General features: G+C 46.5%; 1 protein-coding gene across 1 annotated transcript in view; it reads right to left on the bottom strand.

Annotated features, from left to right (window-relative positions):
• The window catches only part of LOC138516569 (toll-like receptor 1), a 95165-nt gene that overhangs the window by 73973 nt on the left and 719 nt on the right, over window positions 1-20473 (bottom strand). The gene's annotated exons all lie outside the window — the stretch shown is intronic.

Below are 20473 nucleotides of genomic sequence, written 5' to 3'. Positions count from 1 at the left end.
AAACACATATAGAAGCAAACCATGAAAGCAAAAGATTAAATTCAATTAAATAAAAAATAGTCGCAGAGAAAAAAGGAGGGGTCAAGGGGAGGAGGTTCAAGGTAAGTAAAAAGAAAGCAAAAAGGTAAAAAACAACAACGCATTAGTACATACTCATAGGTCAGTGTCTAGTATTATTTAGACAAAAACGCCAATCTTACTTAAGATAATAGATATAGAAGTGTGCCCATGGAGGCCTTACCTATATTCCAAATCAAAAGTCTTCAATTCAGTAGAACAGAAAGTCATGGGTTAAATCCCCCTATTGTAATTCATGCCAAAATATCACATTTTAGACAGTAAATACATGTGACTCGTCATTTAAAAAGTTCAAAATTACTAAAGTCTCCTACATTGCGTATTATTGAAACTATATGTCTAAGTAGAAAATCATACAATAGTGAATTTTGGCTACACATTTACTAGTTTTATCACCAGCCCTGATTTGAAAAAGACACTGGTGTGTCGAAACACGGGTTATCCAAAAGGGCATTATAATTAATAAATTTCAGTTTCCACAATAAACGCTGTGGCGCAGTTCCTCAAGTGTGGAGCATCTTTTCTTCAACTGTTTTCTCAAAGGGGTAGGGGTCAAAAGCCCCCTTTTTTGTCCGACATCAACTGCAACACCTTTTTGAATTGTAATACATATCCAGGCGCATGGAAACATTTTCGTATTTGGTACAAAACAAAACCCTACCAGTGTGGCATAATCTGGTACTTAAGAACCAACCTGCATCACATCCTGAGAAGCTAGGCCTTGATTGCTCGTCCATTGCTACCCTATAGAGAATCTTGGCTGGGGTCCTCCGTGCCTCTCCTCTACCATATAGAGAGCAGAAGTACAGACACCCCCCTCCAGTCTTTACAACGAGGATGTGATTGAAGCACAGTCAGGTCAGGAGAGAAGAGACCCTGTTAAGTTGTGCAGGTCCCGGGGGCAAAGGAAGTGAATACTGACACAGGAACCAAACAAACCTCTACATAAGCGGGGAAGCCAGCCCTGCGGGAGACTCTCAGAGTCACAGCACGGGATACCAGTGATTCAGCGTGAGAGTGGAAGGGGCCCTGGGGCGTACGCAACAGTGAAAGAGTGGTTAACGGATACTTCTTGTCGACCAAATCAAAGTAAGATAAAAAAGGCAAATATGGTACAATATTTCTTACGCAAGATGTCAGTTGCAGGAAACCTGGGGCAGCATTGCTATAAGCCAAAATACATTGGGAAAGAATTTAAGAGGCAACCTTGGTACAATTCTCCTGTCTCCTGACATGAGATGTCAGTTGCAGAAAACCTGGAACCAGCATTGATATAAGTCATGAGACATTAAGAGAGAGATAAGGAGGCAAAGGTTTGGCAGCTCTCTTGACATAAGATGTCAGGTGGGAGGGATCTGGAGCAAGAATTGTCAAGAGCCAAGAGAAATTGGAAGAAAGGTTGACAGATAGAGCTTGAACAAACCCTCATACATGAGAAGTTTGCATGGGGGAAATTGATACAAGTAGCCACTGACAGCAGTGGTCGAAGTGGGCGGGAGCGGTCGGGAGCGGTGCTCCTCTACTTCTTTTAATTAAGTGTTCCCGTTCATATACTTTTATTTTAAAAATAAACCGTTCCGGAACGGTTTCGTTTTAAAATAAAAGTCTAGGAAGAAGTTGAAACTTGCACTTTCACTGCACTGCGCAGGCTGTTTTCTTAAAGAGCAGGCACATGTGTTTAGGGAGTTTTATTGTGCATGGGAGGGGCGCAGTGATGGTGACTGTGGGGAGCGTTGCAGGCCAGTAGGGAACATAGTTCCACTACTTCTTTTCGTACACTTCGACCACTGACTGACAGTCAACAAATTGTGTCACTGAAGAAATATGATTGCATGAAGTAAAAGGAAGACCTGATAAGAGTACCAGGTGTAAAGAATTGTTTTGGAAGAAGATATTCCTGGCAGGAGAGTAAACCAGGATATGTTATGTTATGTTGTGTTATTTTGCATTTATATAGCGCCTTATGTATCATTGGAATGATCTCAAAGCGCTGGTAAGTTGAACGCCCTCGGGAACCGTAGTTCAAGTCAGTAGAGAGAGAGAGAGAGAGAGAGAGTCATAAGGTGCGTGGGTGCACTGAATATGTGTGCAGCTGGCGTGGTACTTGCATGATAGCTGCTTCTTAGAGGTAGGTGTGGTGGTTGAGAGGTCAGGAATATGTGTTCATTCTGGTGGGTTGATACCCAGACTGATTTCTGGCTGTGTTAGGCCTGAGGAGACGCTTAGGCTAGCGGTGTGTGCTGAGCTAGCTGTGTTTACTTAGGATGATGAGGAGTATGAGTCGGGTGTTAGTATGAGAACAGCTATACCGAATGAGTCATAGTATCACCGTGTTCTAGTTGAGTGGTGGTGTATAGGAGAGAGTAAACGTGGTGGTGTGATGTGGTGGTTTTCAGTAAGGTTCGGTTTTCAGTAAGGTGCTTGAGATCGAGCGCTAATCTGTACCATCTATTCTATTTGTTGTATTCACTCTGTCCGTTCATTCAGCTTCGTCTGTTCGTACATTTCATCTGGTTCATCATGTAGTTTACTGGTCTTTCGATTCATTCCATCATTCGATCCTTCATCTACATAAACTACACCATCCAGTCTGTTGATCCGTTTCATCCTTCCCATCTGTTTAGTGTGTTCCGTCTGTTCCATCCTTTTTATTCATTCGATTTGTTCCATGTTTTACTCACTCCATCAGTTCCACCCGCCTCATCCGATTCCATCCACTCCACCCGTTACATCAACTCCATCCGTTCCGTGCACTCCATCGGTCCCGTGCACTCCATCGGTTCTGTGCACTCCATATGTCCTTTCTGTTCCGTCTACTCCATCCGTTCTATCCACTCCATCCATTCCGCGCACTATATTCATTCCGTGCACTATATCCATTCCGTGCACTATATCCATTCCATGCACTCCATCCGTTCTATGCACTCCATCCGTTCTATCTGTGCCATGGACTCCATCTGTTCCAAGCGCTTCCGTTCTATCCATTCCAACCGTTCTCTCCATTCTATCAGTTCCATTTTATCTATCTGTTCCATCCACTCTATACGTTCCATCCACTCTATACGTTCCATATGCTCCATCCGTTCCAACCGATCCATCCTCTCCAACCGATCCATCAACTCCATCAATTCTATCCGTTCCATCTACTCCATCCGTTCCATCCACTCCACCCGTTCCATCCACTCCACCCGTTCCATCCACTCCACCCGTTTCCTCCACTCCATCTGTTCCATCCACTTCATCAGTTCCATCCATTCTACCGGTCTCATCTACTCTACCTGTTCCATTCACTTCATCTATTCCATCTACTCCATCAGACCGATCCACTCCATCTGTTCCCTCCACTCCATTTGTTTCGTCAACTGCATCCATACTGTCTACTGTATCCGTTTTTATCCATTGCATCTGTTCAGTCCATTTGATCAGTTCCATTTGTTAAAGCTAGTCATTTTTCCATTCGTTCAGTCTGCTCGGTAGTCTCACCTTTTCAATCCACTCATCTGTTTTATCTGTTCGACTCCTACCATCTGTTCAGTCTGTTCCATCCATTCATTCGTTCCATCCACTCCATCTGTTCCACCCACTCCATCCGTTCCACCCACTCCATCCGTTCCACCCACTCCATCCGTTCTAATCACTCTATGTGTTGTTCGTCTGTTCCATTTGCTCTTCTAGCCAGTACGTTTACTCCGTTCCATCTGATTTGTCTTTACCATCTACTTCATCCGTTTGTTTCGACAGGTAGACTTATTACTGCTAGTACTTTGTTCCATTTTTCCATTCACTCTATCGGTTTGATCCATTCTGTGCATTCGATCCGCTCTATACCTTCTGTCAACTCCATCTGTTCCATCTATTCTCTCTGCTCAATTAAGTCACCTTTTCATCCATTTCATTCCTTTGTCCATTTTGTTTGTCACTCCATACCTTCCACGCGTTCAATCTACTTTTCTGTTTTGTATACATGGTCTGTACTTTATTTCTCATCCGTTTGTTACATTTCATCTATTCACGATACTTCTTTTAATCCCTTCTTCCATTCTATCCAATTCATTCTTCCGTTTTTTCCACTTCTTACGTTCCAACCACTTGTTCCGTTCCAACTACTTGTTCCGTTCCATCCACTTCATCCGCTTCATCCGATCCATCCACTTCGTCCGATCCGTCCACTTCGTCCGATCCGTCCACTTCGTCCGATCCATCTACTTTGTCTGTTCCATCTACTTGGTCTGTTCGATCCGTTCCATCTGTTCCGTCTGCTCCATCCATTCCATCCACTTCATTCGCTCAGTCTACTTCATTGTTCCACCCACTTCATTCGTTCCATGCACTTCATCTGTTCCATCCGTTCCGTCCACTTCATCCGTTCTGTCCACTTCATCCGTTCTGTTCACTTCATCCGTTCTGTCCACTTCATCCGTTCTGTCCACTTCATCCCTTCCACCCGCTTCATCCGTTACACCTACTGCATCCGATTCATCTGCTTCATCTGTTTCTTCCGCTGCATTCATTTCACCCGCTGCATCTACTTCATTCCTTTCATCCACTTCATTCCTTTCATCCACTTCATTCATTCTATTCAGTTTATCCATTTTAGTTTACATTAGCAGTTTTAGTTTTCATTTTTCTCTATCGGGTCTTGATGCTGGATTGTTATTTTTGATACAGCAACCTTGGCTGCTGACTGTTGTTGCTGTTATACTGTTTGCGTTAATAGTCTATTTTTAGGGGAAGAGCCACTTTTTCAGTAATTTGCAGAAAGACATGAGGTTCTTGGTGTCTCGGATGTGGGGTGGAAGTGAGTTCCACAGAGTGGGGGCTAGGGTTGAGAATGATGATCCACCTAACCTGACTGAGTTGGTTTTTGGTATCACTAGGAGGCGGGCAAAGCTTGATCTTAGAGTGTGTGGTGGATGGTAGGGTTTTAGATTGTCTTGAAGATATTGAGTTCCAGTTTTATGCATTGCTCATTGAGAGATGCATAAGGTTTTGAAGGTCACTCTCCGGGCAATCAGAAGCCAGTGCAGAGTTTTGAGAGCTGGGGAGGTGTGATCTCTTGGGCCAAGTGCAAGTAGGAGTTTGGCCGCTGCATTTTGTGCTCTTTGTAGTTTAGTCAGGTGGTACACATGGACTCCGAGGTAGAGGGTGTTAGCGTAGTCCAGTCTTGACATAACAATTGATTGGACCGCAGAGAGTCTGTTGGGAAAGGAGAGGTATGGAAAAATGCACCCACGAATTTTGAGGTGGTAGTGGCAGGACTTAGAGACGTTGTTGACTTGGAGTGAGAGGGTTAGGTCAGTGTCGAGAGTGCATCCAAGGTTTTTTACTGAGTTTGAGGTTTTCGGGGAATTTCCCATGGCAGATGGCCAGGGAAGGGGGTGCGGAAGAAGTTTGGTGTTGCCACACACCATGATTTCAGTTTTGGAGGGGTTTAACAGGAGGTGGTTTGTGGTCATCCAATGATCTATGTAAAGGAGACAGGCAGCGAGGTAGGGTTGGTAGTTGGGTTTCGGATTTAGGATTTCTAGGATTAGTTGGGTGTCATCGGTGTAGTTGTAGCACAGGATATTGTGCGAGCGGATTATTCGTGAGAGGGTGGACATATAGAGATTGAACAGGAGGGCTGATAGGCAAGCAGGCAAGCTCCTTGTGGAACTCCGGTATTGACTGGTCGGGCGGGGGAAGCATAGGAGGAGAGTAGGGTTATTTGTTTTCTATTGTTGAGGAAGAATGCTATCCATTTGAGAGCATTTTCACGGATTCCTAGGGAGAGGAGGCAGTTGAGGAGGATTGAGTGGTTGATTGTGTCAAAGGCGGCGGATAGGTCAAGAAGGATTAATGTGGTGCATCCCGCAGAATCTGCAGTGTTTTTAAGGTCATCCCAGATTGAGGTTAGGGTGGTTTCGTTTCCGTGTCGGGATCTGAAACCTGATTGAGCCGGGTCTAGGAGATTGTTGGCTTAGACAAAGGCATTTAGTTGGGAGTAGGCGGTTCAGTGAATGATCTTAGCAAGGAACCTGGTGTTTGAGATGGGGCGGTAGTTTTTGGGGTCGAGGGAAGGTTTTTTAGAAGAGGTTTGACATGAGCAGTTTTGAACGCATCAGTAAAGATTCCTGAGGAGAGGGAGCCGTTTATGATGGTTCTTGCGTGTTCTCCTGTGCATGTAGATGCAAATATTTCTTTGAGGGTTGTGGCTGGGCAGGGGTCTAGCGGGGAGCCGGATGGTTTGAGGGCAGAGAGAAGTTTCAGAAATTGGTCAGTTGATATTGGAGTGAAGGAGTCGAAGGTCGGTGGGTAGAGGTTATAGGCAGTGGAATGGCAGATAGGGTGGGTGGATCATGTGGTGGGTGCAAGAGGACCAGTTTGTTGGTTAGAGAATTTGTTCTTTCGAGAGCAGTGGTGTAGAAGTGGAGAGAGAGTGAGTCACAGAGTGATTGTGAGGGGGTCGATTGGGAGGTGGTACATGATGGTTTGGTGAATTTGGAGATGATTTTGTGGAGTTCTTTGCTGGTGTTTTCACAGTTCAGGATTCGGGAGTTGTAATGGGCTTTTTTTGCTTTCCGGAATTCGGCTTTGTAGTGGCGATGGTGCCGGGCCAAGGTGGATCTGCTCAGAATGGTTTTGTCTTTCTGCCATTTGCGTTCGAAGGATTTCTATAGTTGTTTTGCAGTCTTCAGTTCTGGTGTAAACCATCTAGGAAAAGGGCCATGGCGAGCTGATGGTTTGCAAGAGGGGGTGAGCGGGATTAATGAGATATTGAGCCATGAGTCAAAGGCGTCAGAGGTTAGGTATTCATCAAGTGGGTGGGTAAGGGGAGGAAGAAGCGCGTCAGCTAGGTCGGGAAGGATTTTTAGTTTCTTCCAGGATTTGCGTAGATTTGGAGGTTCTGGTTTGGGTATGGAGGGTGGGGTGGGTGAGTGAATGGTGAAAGAGACAATGAAGTGATCGGACCAGATGATAGGGGTGGGGGGTAGATGTATCTGGTCGTAGGAGCTGAAGATGGCATCAAGGGTGTGTCCTTTATAGTCAGTTGGCCTGTTTATGTGGGTATGGAGGTCAATCACGTCTAGGTAGTCAAACAGAGAGTGGGTCATAGGGTTGGTGGGGATGTCAAGCCAGATATTGAAATCTCCTAGAAGGGTGAGGGTGGCATGGTTTCATTGGAGGGTGGCTAACGGGTCGCAGAGGTTGTTTAAGAATGGTCTGTCGTAGCCAGGAGGTCTGTAGATGATTAGGAAGCTGTGGGAGAACGAGGGGGGAGGGATAGTTTTACGAGAAGCAATTTGAAGGAAGAGATGGTTGGCTGGTTGTCAATGATTGAGGCGGAGAAGTGTAACTTGAAGGCGATCGCTATTCCTCCTCCTCTCGAGGGTCGGTTAGGTGGGATGGGGGAGTAGTCTGCGGTGAAGGCTTCATTGGTGATAGGGGCAAAGTCATCAGAGAACCAGGTTTCCAAGATAAAGACCAGGTCCGGTTTGTCAGAGGCGAGGAGGTCAAAGATGCTGTCTCTGTTTTTTGCTACAGATTAGGCATTAAAAAGGATGCATCTTACTTCGGTACAGGAGGATGATGTGGGAGTAACAGAGGTGGAGGATGGGAGGGGAGGGGCAGTGGGTCAGAGGGGTGGTGGGCAGGGTCGGAGGGGGGAGAGAGTGGAAGCTGGAGCAAGAGAGAGGGGGGTGGTTGGCGGTCGATGGGAAGAGTAGGCGGGCGGTCGAGGTGGTGGGTGTGGGGGGAGGGGTTGGACGGGTGTGTCGGGCTGGTTGGATTTGGGTCGGGGGATTTGAAGGTGGGGTGCGGGGGGTTGGGAGTTTCAGTTGTGGTTGGTGAGAATTCAAGGGATATGGGTTTCAGGCAGGGTGAGGCGGGGGAGGGTGGTGATGATTGAGATTGGGAGATTAAGGTGGTGGGTTGAGACAGGAGTGGCGAGGAGTAGTGAGAGATTGAGGGGGACCAGGTACATTTTCTCTTCAGGGTTTTTGTTGCGGTTGGTGTGTGAGAGATGGTAGGTGGGTCGGAGGGTGATAGGGATGTGGCTACTGTTCTTGCTAGGGTGAGGCAAGCAGTTTTTAGGGAGGGGAAAGAGTGGGGTCGGAGGAGGATGTTGGTGGGAGTTGATGAGGGGAAGGGTGGGGGGTGGTTGCGGGGCTGGGTGTGCTTGGGAGGCTAGGCGGGCCTTTAGTTGGGGGTCTGGGGGTACCGGTATGAAGATAGTGGGCAGGTGGGTGGAGGGGATGGGAGGAACAGGGGTCTTAGGACGGTTGGCTCGCCATCGGGCTCCTGTGGCTTGGTGTTTGGATAGGGGATGGGGTGGGGGTGGCGTGGAGGGTGGGCTGGATTGGGATGGGGTGGTTCGTCTTGCTTGGGAGTTGGATAGGGGTTGGGCAGAGGATGTGGTGGGGGGCGGGATGGTTTGGGGAACGGGGCCCGGGGGTAGGGCAAGAGGGAAGGGAGGCGGGCGCGAGCGGGTCTCTTTCGGCTGACCTTGGTGGGTTGGGTGGGCTCATGGCATGGTTAAGTTTGAACTGTGTTATAGTTGGCATAGGAAGATTTTGTTCACAAATTCCAAGTTCAACTATACCACCAGAGGTTGATTGTTCACACTTTCTATCTTTACATGTACTACAGCTAGGGATAGTTTCTAGGTTGAACGTAAGACACCGTAAGATATTATTCGCTCTTTCTAAGTTTGCCTATACCACAGTTATGGACCGTTTCTAAGTTCAACTGAGCCACCGGAAGATATTATCCACACTCTCTAAGATTATCTATACCACAGTTAGGGATGGTTTCTAAGTTAAACTGAACCACAGGAGGATATTATTCTAAATTGAACTAGACCATAGCTACAACATTGGCACACTTTCTGAATTCAACTATGGCACAGTGTGGTTTCTGGGTACACGCTCTAAATTGAGTTAGAGTGCAGTTAGTTGTTAGGGAATGTTCTAAATTCAGCTTTGGCACACTGTGGTTATCAGACACACTCTAAATGCAACTAAACCACAGTTATGCTATTAGGCACTCTTTCTAAATGCAACTAAACCGCAATTATGTTATTAAGCAGACTTTCTAAATGCAACTAAACCAAAGTTATGATATTAGGCACACTTTCTAAATGCAACTAAACCACAGTTATGCTATTAGGCAGACTTTTTAAATGCAACTATACCACAATTATGCTATTTAGGCACACTTTCTAAATGCAACTAAACCATGATTATGCTATTAGGCACACTTTCTAAATGCAACTAAACCACAGTTATGCTATTAGGTACACTTTTAAATGCAACTGAACCACAGTTAGGCTATTTAGGCACACTTTCTAAATGCAACTAAACCCCAGTTATGCTATTAAGCACACTTTCTGAATGCAACTAAACCACAATTATGCTATTAGTCACACTTTCTTAATGCAACTAAACGACAATTATGTTATTGGGCAGACTTTCTAAATGCAACTAAACCACGGTTATGCTATTAGGCACACTTTTAAATGCAACTAAACCACAGCTATGCTATTTAGGCACACTTTCTAAATGCAACTAAACCACAGTTATGCTATTAGGCAAACTTTCTAAATGCATATAAACCACAGGTATGCTATTAGGCACACTTTCTAAATGTAGCTAAACCACAGTTGTGCTATTAGGCACACTTTTAAATGTAACTAAATCACAGTTATGCTATTAGGTACTCTTTCTGAATGCAACTAAACCACAGTTGTGCTATTAGGTACACTTTCTGAATGTATCTAAACCACAGTTATGCTATTAAGCACACTTTCTAAATGCAAATAAACCACAATTATGTTATTAAGCAGACTTTCTAAATGCAACTAAACCACAGTTATGCTATTAGGTACACTTTTAAATGCAACTAAACCACAGTTAGGCTATTTAGGCACACTTTCTAAATGCAACTAAACCCCAGTTATGCTATTAGGCACACTTTCTAAATGCGACTGTACCACAGTTATGCTATGAGGCACACTTTCTAAGTGCATATAAACCACAGGTATGCTATTAGGCACACTTTCTAAATGCAACTAAACCACAGTTATTCTATTTAGGCACACTTTCTAAATGCAACTAAACCACGGTTATGCTATTAGGCACACTTTCTAAATGCAACTAAACCACAGTTATGCTATTAGGCACACTTTCTAAATGCATATAAACCACAGGTATGCTATTAGGCACACTTTCTAAATGCAGCTAAACCACAGTTATGCTATTAGGCACACTTTTAAATGCAACTAAACCACAGTTATGTTATTAGGCACACTTTCTAAATGCAACTAAACCACAATTATTTTATTAGGCACGCTCTATTACGCTATTAGGTAGACTCTCTAAATGCAACTAAACCAACAAACCACAGTTATGCTATTTAAGCACACTTTCTACATTTGTGTGGTTTGTGCAGACTATATAGAGGTGTGATTCAACTCAATGGAGCAAATCGGGTGCACTCAACGATGTTGTGAGTATAGTTTAGATGCAAGAGTTTACAACAGTTAGGCTTGTAGGGTTGAGTGGTAGGGTAGTATGGCGTGAAGTAATTGCTTCAGTCCCCGCCCTTGCCACACTTACTAATTGGTAGGTGAAGGATTAGGTTGAGGAATTCCTGTCAGGAGATGAACAGTTGTGTAAGAGAGAAGCCTTATCATTTTGAAAACAGTGTTCTATGATGGAGACATTTGGTTTGGCTACACTGTGAACAGTATGCTATAAAGAGACATTTGGTGTTGTCCTCCTCAGAAGAGTGTTCTGCGTAAAAGACATGTGTTTGGCTATTCTGACAACCATATTGTATGGATGAGAAATGTTTGCTTTGCTGAATCCAAAGAGACATTTTCATTCATTTGGACAGTAACAACATATTTCCAATAGGCTTCCTGAATTGATTCAGGGGAAGGGAGCCAACTCCTGAACACAAGGATTGCTTTACTGGATTACTGGAATCACCTATTTGAACTTTCACACTTTCTTTTGTTGGGTTGGAACTACAGACATTTACCTTGCACAGTTTTGTATGCGTTAGTGTGAGGGTCAGACACAAAATTGGGCACATGGTCAAATTACTTTCATTTTTAGTTTCGTAGGTTGGCACATTCCCATTAGGATATGGACAGATAGGGATTTATCACACCCAATTTGTTTTAATAAACACTGCAGAGGTTGAGAACCCTACAATTTTGTGTCAGTCTCTCATTCCTGACCCCTAACACATCCTACATAATCTATTGCAATACATCAGCCTAAATGGATTGCTCCCTGAATCATTGTGCAAATGCATCACAGTCCTGATTTTATACATTTGGGAATCATTCAAAACCTGCAAGCTATAGGATTCTAGCCATTCTCAATGCACTTGGGAAAATATTTGCAAGAATCCTATTGGAAGAACTTAATGCCTAGACTAAAAATAACAAGATTCTCCTGTGTAATCAAATCGGCTTTACACAAGGTAATTCCACTATGGATAATGTTATTGGCTTGGTTTCCATGGTATAACGCGACTGAATGTGACGAAATCTTTCACTGTACGTGGCTTTTGTAGACTTCAGCGTGGCATTCGATACAGGCTGAAATTGTGAATGAAGTTGAAGAAGTGGGGACTCTTCCTCGGTTTACTAAATCCTATAAGCACACTGTACCCTGATACCACCAGTAGAGTCAGAATTGACAGTAAATGTACTCTAACTGACCCCATAACAACTAAACAGGGCCAAAACAAGGATGCATCATGGCCCCTTTGTTGTTCAACACATATATGGCTGATTTTATTTGTCATTTACCTCACTGATTGCATTTCCGCCACAGCTTGGCAATGCAAACATAAGTTGATTGGGGATGGCTGTCCTCTGCCTTGAACAAACTAAGAAAGGACTAGCAAAGAAGCAATCCAACTATACCAGCAGGTACATTAATATCATAGAAAAGCAGAGGATTTCATCACCTGTTCAACAATAATCATTCAGAGCTGAAGGAAGCCCATATTATCTATCTCCAAGAAACGTGGATAAGAGCGAAGCCAGCTTGTGGCAGTTTCGAAACGCTAATCAATCCAGCCGAAAAGGGATGCAATGGAAGACCATTTGTCTGGCTTTTGACACTGATCAAAATTGACTGCAATTTAATAGTGCTCGACTATGGAACTCCAAATCCATACATACTGTGGACCATTCTACAAACTACCGAGCAAGCGACTAATACTCCTACGTTTCTGGTTCTCATAAATGTATACTGGAATCCAGTAAAAAAAAAGTCCACAGAGATGCTAGACATAATCCCATCAATAATTGATAATGCCCAAGAGCATCATCATTGCCCAATGGTGCTAATTTGCAGAGACCTAAACATGAATGGTCTAAATATAGAGGGTTTCCCAATTAGAAAGTCGATGGTGACAAGCAACAGAAAACCAATGAAATTGATCAGAGTGATGGAGGCCAGAAATATGTACATGTTAAATGGGCAAATAGAAGGTGACATCCCAGGCAAAAAGACAATGGCCAATGGGAGTCAAGCTCCACAATAGATTACATTTGGATTTCGAGGAATCATCTTGATAAAATACAAAGTTTGGAAGTGAAATCACAACTCCATAGTGACCACAACACACTAAAATTAACTTGGGATGTAACAAGTGTCTATGCTGTGAAACTTAATACCAGACACTGGAAATAAACCAAGGAGGCAACAGATTAAAGCTTCGGAAAAAAGACATAAAAAAACTAACTGACAAGTACATAGATGAAACTAAACTAGATCGTTCAGACACTTCATACAAACCCCCTTTGGAATCTTATAGGGTGGTGAAGACTGGATTGAAACAGCCCTTACTAGATCCCAGGTACAGATACAGTAGTACAGTGGTGGAACAACGGAAACACCTAAGAAAAGACCTGAGAGACATTCAGAGCAAAAACCAAACATCAATGAAATAGAACTAAAGCGATTGCTGAAGGCCAGAAAACAGCGATACAGAAACTGGATGATTAGCTTTAGAACAATTTGTAAACAGTAACAAGGCGAAGAAATGATAAAAGCAATGGCCGACTTAACTTCACGAGAAATGTGGTCAATCATAAACAAAATCACTCTGAATCAGCAAAGCCGGCTAAATTGCGGTGTCTCCGAGACTAATAGGTTGGCTCACTATGCCAAAGTCTTTGCAAGTTACAACAAGGAACCAACTGAGCAAGCTGGTCACCCTCCTATTAAATGGGTAGTGGAAGCTGACGTGGACCACATTAGAGGCATGATAAAAAAAATAAAAAACTCATCAGCAGCAGGTCCAGATTGCCTCTCAAACATAAAACTCAAAGCAGTCCCAGATGCCTGGGTCAGCTTTATAGCAACAGTATTTAAGAACATTGAGAACTGTGGAAAGATTCCTACGTCATGGACTTTGAGCATAATAATCCCGATATTCAAAAAGGGTGCGAGCGATGACCCAGCGAACTACAGGCCCATTACGTTACTAGACGTGATAGGAAAAGTCTTCACATCTACTTTACAAACACGGTTAACGCAATGGGCAGAGTGCAAAAGAATCGCAAATCCACAACAATCAGGTTTCACAAAGGGTATTGGGACAGACCTAAACCTATTCATTGTATCGCTGCTAAAATTAGACACCATCAGAGCAAAAGGCACACTTTTCATAGGCTTTATTGACATGAAACAGGCCTTTGATGGTGTAAACCGCCAGAAACTGTGGTCAAAGCTACGTGCCTGGAAATGTCCAGATGAGCTGCTGTGGCCCATAGAGGATAGAGGCAATACGTTAAAAAAAAAAAAAAAATTGCGTCGGGCCTGAAAAAAAAGGCACCTGCACACCAGCAATTCAAGTCAACAAAAGAGTAAAGCAGGGGTGTCCCCTAGCAGCTACGCTGTTTAAATTGTACATTGCAGATCTACCTGAAGCCTTCCAACAGACACAGCACTTTCCTCCAAAATTGAACAACACAGAGATCCCAGTCATTGCATTCGCAGACGACCTGGTAATAACGGATCAGACCCAGATCGGCCTGCAGCACCTATTAGATAAACTTCAAGACTACACGTATGAAAATGACCTGGCCATAAACAGTGCAAAAACAAAGATAATGTCTATTGGGGCAAAACATGGGAAATGCTCAAAATTATTTAATTGGAGAATTGGTGGGGAAAAGCTTGAAAAAGTACACGCAACACGCTATCTGGGTATAAACTTCAATACTTCACTGGCAGAAAAGGCATGGGAAGAGGAATGACATCAAAAAGCTACTTATGCTAGCCTCCCAAAGTGCCATATTGCATGCTAGATATGGCACATTTTCAATAGGGCCCCTGAGGACATTCTATGTGAACAAAGTGATACCCATTTTGACATATGGAGGAGAGGCTGTGCTAAACCTTTCGTGGAAGGTGTGGGAAATTCTAGAAGGAGAATTCTGGAAGAAAACGCTACGAGTTCCAAGCCTATGGAAGCGATCCGTGCAGAGTTTGGCCTACAGTCTCTCCGTTCCATAGTTCTTTGGAAATCTCTGGGGCTGCTACGAAAATTGTCCGAAGACTTACAGGCACCGGGGTATACCTTCCTAAAACAAGAAGGGAAAGTTAAAAGATCCAGGACCCTAACCGACTGGAAAAATAAGTGTGAGAAATATCTGGAGTATTTGAACGCATCTTTAAAACAGCTGATTGAAAATCCAGAGAAAGTGAAGGAAAAGCTGAAGAGGAATGACTGGATTAAAACCCTGGAAGCGAAAACGCAATTGTCATCCTCGAGAAATACGGCCACAAACCATCGCCTGAGAAACACATATCCTCGATACCTGCAAACGTTTCCAAGTAAAGTTCATCGCAACACATGTTTAAGGATAAGACTAAACATTTATCAAACTAACGAATATCTCCACAAGACACGAAAACGCAGGGGAAATGATGGACATTGCAGGTTCTGCAACACTCAAGGAAGCCTGGAAACAGTGAAACACCTAATATTGCACTGTCATGGAGTGACTGACGAGAGATCTCCATTTATAGCAAAATACATCGAAAATTGTAAAATCGCTCACAGCAGACAAATGGTGAGAGCTATTCACAGAGGGAGACAAACCAGGACTGGTGTGTGCGGGGAATCAATATTTTAGAGAAGATAATGAGAGAAGTGGTCACTCCTGACTGTAGCAGCAATATGGATATCGACAATAGACAGATCATTGGCTCGACATTATTGTGGATCAAAGTCCGAAAGCAAGACTGAGCATGAAACAAGGACGTCTAAATGGGGGACCAATTCTGCCTAACTGGAAATCTTTTTAACTTTGAACCAACATTCCTGTTGAGAATGTGTAAAAAGGTTGTTAGTAAACTATAATACACAAAAAGAACATAAATTGTCTGGTGTACAACGATGGCCTCCTATTTGTATACATATATATATTATTATTATAATTGGTTATTTATAACATGCTTAATATCCACAGGTATCTAAGCGCGGACCCGGAGATCAAACCTGTGATCGAAGCGCATTGTCTTGCTTCCAAGGCGAGCGCGCTGCCACTGAGCTATCCTGCCGAGCTATACTCCTAAAGGTCTTCGTGGATTATTAAGAAAACTATCACCTTGTGCCACTAATTACCATCTTAAGATAAACACTGCAAAAACAAGATCATGATATTCAGCAACAAAAGGAATGGAGCTATAAAATATACACCGAAATGGGAATTAGAAAAGCAGGTAAAGAAATGCGAATATCTTGGCGTGGACATTGCTGATATGTCCACATCTGGAGACCCTGTAAACTGATATCCGCCAAGTGCTGGGTGTCACTCACCAATTTGTGAATAAGCATGGTCAGTGGATTAAGTGGGAAGCTAAATCGAGGGGGGCTCTCATTAGGGGCGTGGCCTAAGTATGTGTGTACTTAGACCACGCTCCGTAATGAACACCCCCTTCGCCAGTGGGTGGGGAGATCGGCAGGTGAAAGCAGGGAAGCTGGGGCGCACCAGCGTTATAACCTTTGGTGTGCCCAGGCCCGTGTGACACCAGTGTGCACCACCTCTCACACGCAGCAGGCAGGCCTTTCACTAAAGGTGCCACGTGGGTAAAAAACATAAGCTCCCTGAATGAAACGTCGGCCTGCTGGGGGAGGACTCTGTACTCTGAAACAGAAGAAGGAATTAAGGGCGCAGCCCCTCCTTTTGTTTCTGAGTAGAGTCATCGCGCATCATGAAGCCTAGCTTAAAAGGCTTTGTGATGCATGATCAGAGGTCGAAATGGGTGGGAGCGGTCGAGAGCGGTGCTCCTATACTTTTTATTTTTAAGTTTCACTGTTCCTATACTTTTATTTAAAAAAGAAACCGTGCTGGAACGGTTTCGTTTTAAAATAAAAGTGTGGGAAGAAGTTGAAGCTTGCGCTTCAGTGTTGCACTGAACATCCCCTTAAATAATAGGTGTGTTTGTTTGGGGGTTTGGATTGTGTGTGGGAGGGGGCGCAGTGATGGGGTTTGTGGAGAGCGGGTCAGACCGGCAGGGAAGATAGCTCCACTACTTCTTTTCGTACACTTCGACCACTGTGCATGATGAACCTTTGCTCGAAAACAAAAAGGAGAGACTATCCCCTCCAGCCCTTTTCCTGTTTCGGAGCTCAGAGTCATCTGGCAGCCGAAGCCACGGTTACACAGACTGTCTGCAGATGTCAGAACTTCCGAAGTGATGACATCTGCAGGCAGTCTGCGTAACTGTGCAGCGCTTTGGCTACATGGCTGCCTGGGGTGCCGGCATGGCTGGGGCTGGTCGGAGGCCTTGGCTTGGAAGCCCTTTCTGTGAACTTTAGGAGCCCTGGTAGCCCTGGCCCCCTTAAAGCCCCGAGCATGGTGGATAGTCCCTCTCCTCTATTTGCACCATCTAGAAGTCTAGGTTTGTGCAGAAATTAAGGTATGGAAATACCTTAAGGAAAAAAATGCATACTTTTTATCAAACTGGAAGCCATATGCCTGAAATCATCGTTTCGTCCACCAACCAGAACACCAGCGGATTTCCTACATAATGAGTTCATGATAAAGTCAATATCGGATCTCGGCGCCACCCATGGCGCTATATAATATCACAAGCTGAAGGGAAAAGCCAAACAAAGCTGCACGTGGACAGTGTGATTTGCAGCGAGCGTTACGCCAATTAGTGACGGGAAGAAAAGAAAATCACAGAGGCGGCTTCCTAGCCAAAGGGTCTCAATTGCGGAAATAGAGTGAATCGTGTGTTGGCGAGCCAGGGTTTAATTACTTGCTTTCTTTCAAACAAAATCAAATTGGTCGAAATTATGCACGCCACCTCACCCCTGGTGGGAGACATGGTATGCCCCAGTATGTTTGTCGTGGTCACATGGGGAACCATGTGACCAAGTTAGTAAAAAGCACAAGCTGTTTCCGGCTCGTAGGTCAATCCAACAAAGGCTCCGGTGTCGTTGCTGTCTGGCACCATGCTGGTGCAACACCGCCTGTTCTGGGCCCAGGGATGGGGCCCAGCATGAGGACGGTGCCCCTGCTAGGCAACTCCGTCCCATGGGGATCCTGATGCCATGTGACCATGGCTGCTGGTGCAACCCCGGCCTGGGTGCCCGCAGAGCCGGGGCTGCGGTGTGCTGGGTGCCCCCAGCCATGTGGGTTGCTCCGGTGATCCGGAGCGGGTGGGGTGACCCCCACCTCTTTGTTTGTGGCGTGTGCGCCGCACTGCAGGTCTGTGTTGGGTGCTCCCAACACACGTAGGGGCCGGCTCGGTGATCTGAGACAGGCCCCCAACAATGGCGACGAGGGCTGGAGCCCCCGTGTGCATGGCGGCGTCGGCCGCTGTTGCTGAGGTGGCTCAGCGGGAGGCCCAGGGCCCGTGTTCATGGACACAGGACGCCTGGTGCCCGCATGGGAGCCGTGCTGTGCGGGGCCGGAGCGGCCGCGATGGCCAGGAGGTGTGGTTGGTACCAGCACCAGGAAGAGTGAAGCGGCATCGGCCACGTGTGCTGCTGCGCCCCCTCCCACACCATGGAGGCGGCCTCTGCCGCAACGTTGAGGGAGGCAGCGTCCACCACACCAGGAGGGAGGCGAGTTACCCCCCCATTGAGGAAAGCGGCATCCGCAGAGTGGGGGGAGGGTAAGCTGTCCCTTCCCGCACCTGTAAGCAATACAAAATGGAGCGGCTGGACACCGAGGCTCAGAAGCGGCCTCGACCGCACTAAAATGAAAAGGCGGTGTTGGTCGCAACAAAGGAGAGGAGAAAGTGGTGGCAGCATTGGCTGCAGCCGTATCTTAAGGTGTGTGGCATTGGCCGCATGAGAAAGAAAGTCTGCCCCCACCACCACCAGGAGGGAGGGAGCTGTCCACCTCCCTTCCCCCCCGTGAGGAGGAGGAACACTCGGCGGCATCGGCCACGGAGCGAAAAGCAAGGGGCATGGCCTAAACATACCGGGCTGCGGCGGTGAAAAATGTGAAATGGGGCTGCCGCACAGCGGAGGCAAACCCTGGTGATAAGTGGCATCGACCACACCGCTGAAGAGGTGGAGGGGCCGCCAAACACCAAAGGTGACCCCCACGGGAGGCAGGCCCAAGTCCAACCGGGCCCGCGCAAAAAATAAAGAAATGTGGAGAAAAAAAAAAAGTACAAAGCAAAGCGGCATCGGGTCGTGAGCTGCTGCTGTCCCCCCACCTGAGGTGAAGAACTGCGCTGGCCCCCACAAGACCCGGGCCCTCCAGGGGTGACCTGTTGTAGTGCTCCATCCTGGAGCAGAAAAGGAATAGAGTGCGTCGGCCCCAGCCGCAAGGAGAACTGCGCTACCCCAGCCCATGCTGCAATGAGGAGGCACTGCCCCTCCCCCACCCTCAAGCCGTGAAATTGAAGAGCAGCGGAGTGCGCCGCTATAGAAAAAAAAATGAGGCGGGCCCAACTCCAACTGGGCCCGCAAGGAAGAAGAATAAAAAGGACACGTGGACAATGGGGTGGGGTGCAGCCCCAAGCGGCAAGGAAAAGGGGGCAGTCTTAACCTGCAGCGCTCCACCACCCTCCACCAGAATGGAGCGCTGCACTGGTCAGCTGGGTGGTCACTCACAAGGGCCCGTTAATGTGTGCCTCACAGAGGCTCTCAGTTTGCCACTGAAGAGCCACGAAGGGTAGCGGCTCCATGGGGAGTTCTCGTGCGCCCTCAGGGATTTCGACTCTGAACCGGTCCAGGTGCATGCAGCCAGTGGACACGGCAAGGGAACATCAATGAGCCTGGTGTGGAAAAGGGAGTGGCCCATCGTTGAATCACCCACCCTGCCATCGTGCTGCCCGAGTCTCCCTGCAACCACCCAGAGATCAGACTGAGGTGGCGCCCTGGCGTTCCCAAGTGCAGCGCTGCCTGCCCTGAATATGGAGCTGGCCCATCATGGCCACGCCAGCAGCCTGCCATGGTATCTGCCTCTACCAGCGAAGGACTAGGCCGATGTGGCCCCTGGTGCCCCCAGGTGCGGCTTTGCCGGCCACTGAACTGTGGTGTGACTGTCCTAAGCGAACATAGGCGAGGATCCAAACTGGTCTCCTGCTACTCCATGGGTACGCCGATGGACACTGTAGACATCCCCATGAAGGCTGAGAGCCGGCAGACTTGGAGTTGCTTAAAATGGCCCAGTCGGTGGAAATGTAAACTGGTGAACGTCAGTATATGTGGAGTGCTTTATGTGATGCCAGGGTTCCTCAGTGGTGCCGTTCAGCAACATGAGATCCACTAACCCAGGTTAATAAAGGGTGCATGTGTGTGGGAGTTATGGTTTGTAGAGTTAGTGTGTGCATTATGTCATGGTGTTCCATTTATTTTGTTGTTATGAAAAAGGAGGAGTGTTGCATGTCACCTCCGGTGGGAGACATGGTATGTCCCAGTATGTTTGTCGTGGTCACATGGGGAACCATGTGACCAAGTTAATAAAAAGCACAAGCTGTTTCCGGCTCGTCAGTCACTCCAACAAAGGCTCCAGTGTTGTTCCTGTCTGGCACCATGCTGGTGCAACACTGCCTGATCTGGGCCCAGGGACGGGGCCCAGCACGAGGACGGTGCCCCTGCTGGGAAACTCCATCCCATGGGGATCCTGATACCATGTGACCATGGCTGCTGGAGCGACCCCGGCCTGGGTGCCCCCAGAGCCGGGGCCACGGTGTGCTGGGTGCCCTCAGCCATGTGGGTTGCTCCGGTGATCCGCCACGGGTGCGGTGACCCCCTCCCCTTTGTTCGTGGCGTGGGCGCTGCACTGCAGGTCTGTGTCGGGTGCTCCCGACACACATAGGGGCCTGCCCGGTGATCCGAGGAAGGCCCCCAACACTGACCACATGGACCTTCAAGCGGGTGGCATTTCGAAAAATCATTCACTCTTTCT

The sequence above is a fragment of the Ambystoma mexicanum genome, chromosome 6q (assembly GCF_040938575.1).
Source record: "Ambystoma mexicanum isolate Mex_15411 chromosome 6q, UKY_AmexF1_1, whole genome shotgun sequence".
NCBI lineage: Eukaryota > Metazoa > Chordata > Amphibia > Caudata > Ambystomatidae > Ambystoma > Ambystoma mexicanum.
The sequence above is the reverse complement of the archived record's forward strand: the minus strand, read 5'-3'. Positions and strand labels throughout refer to the sequence as shown.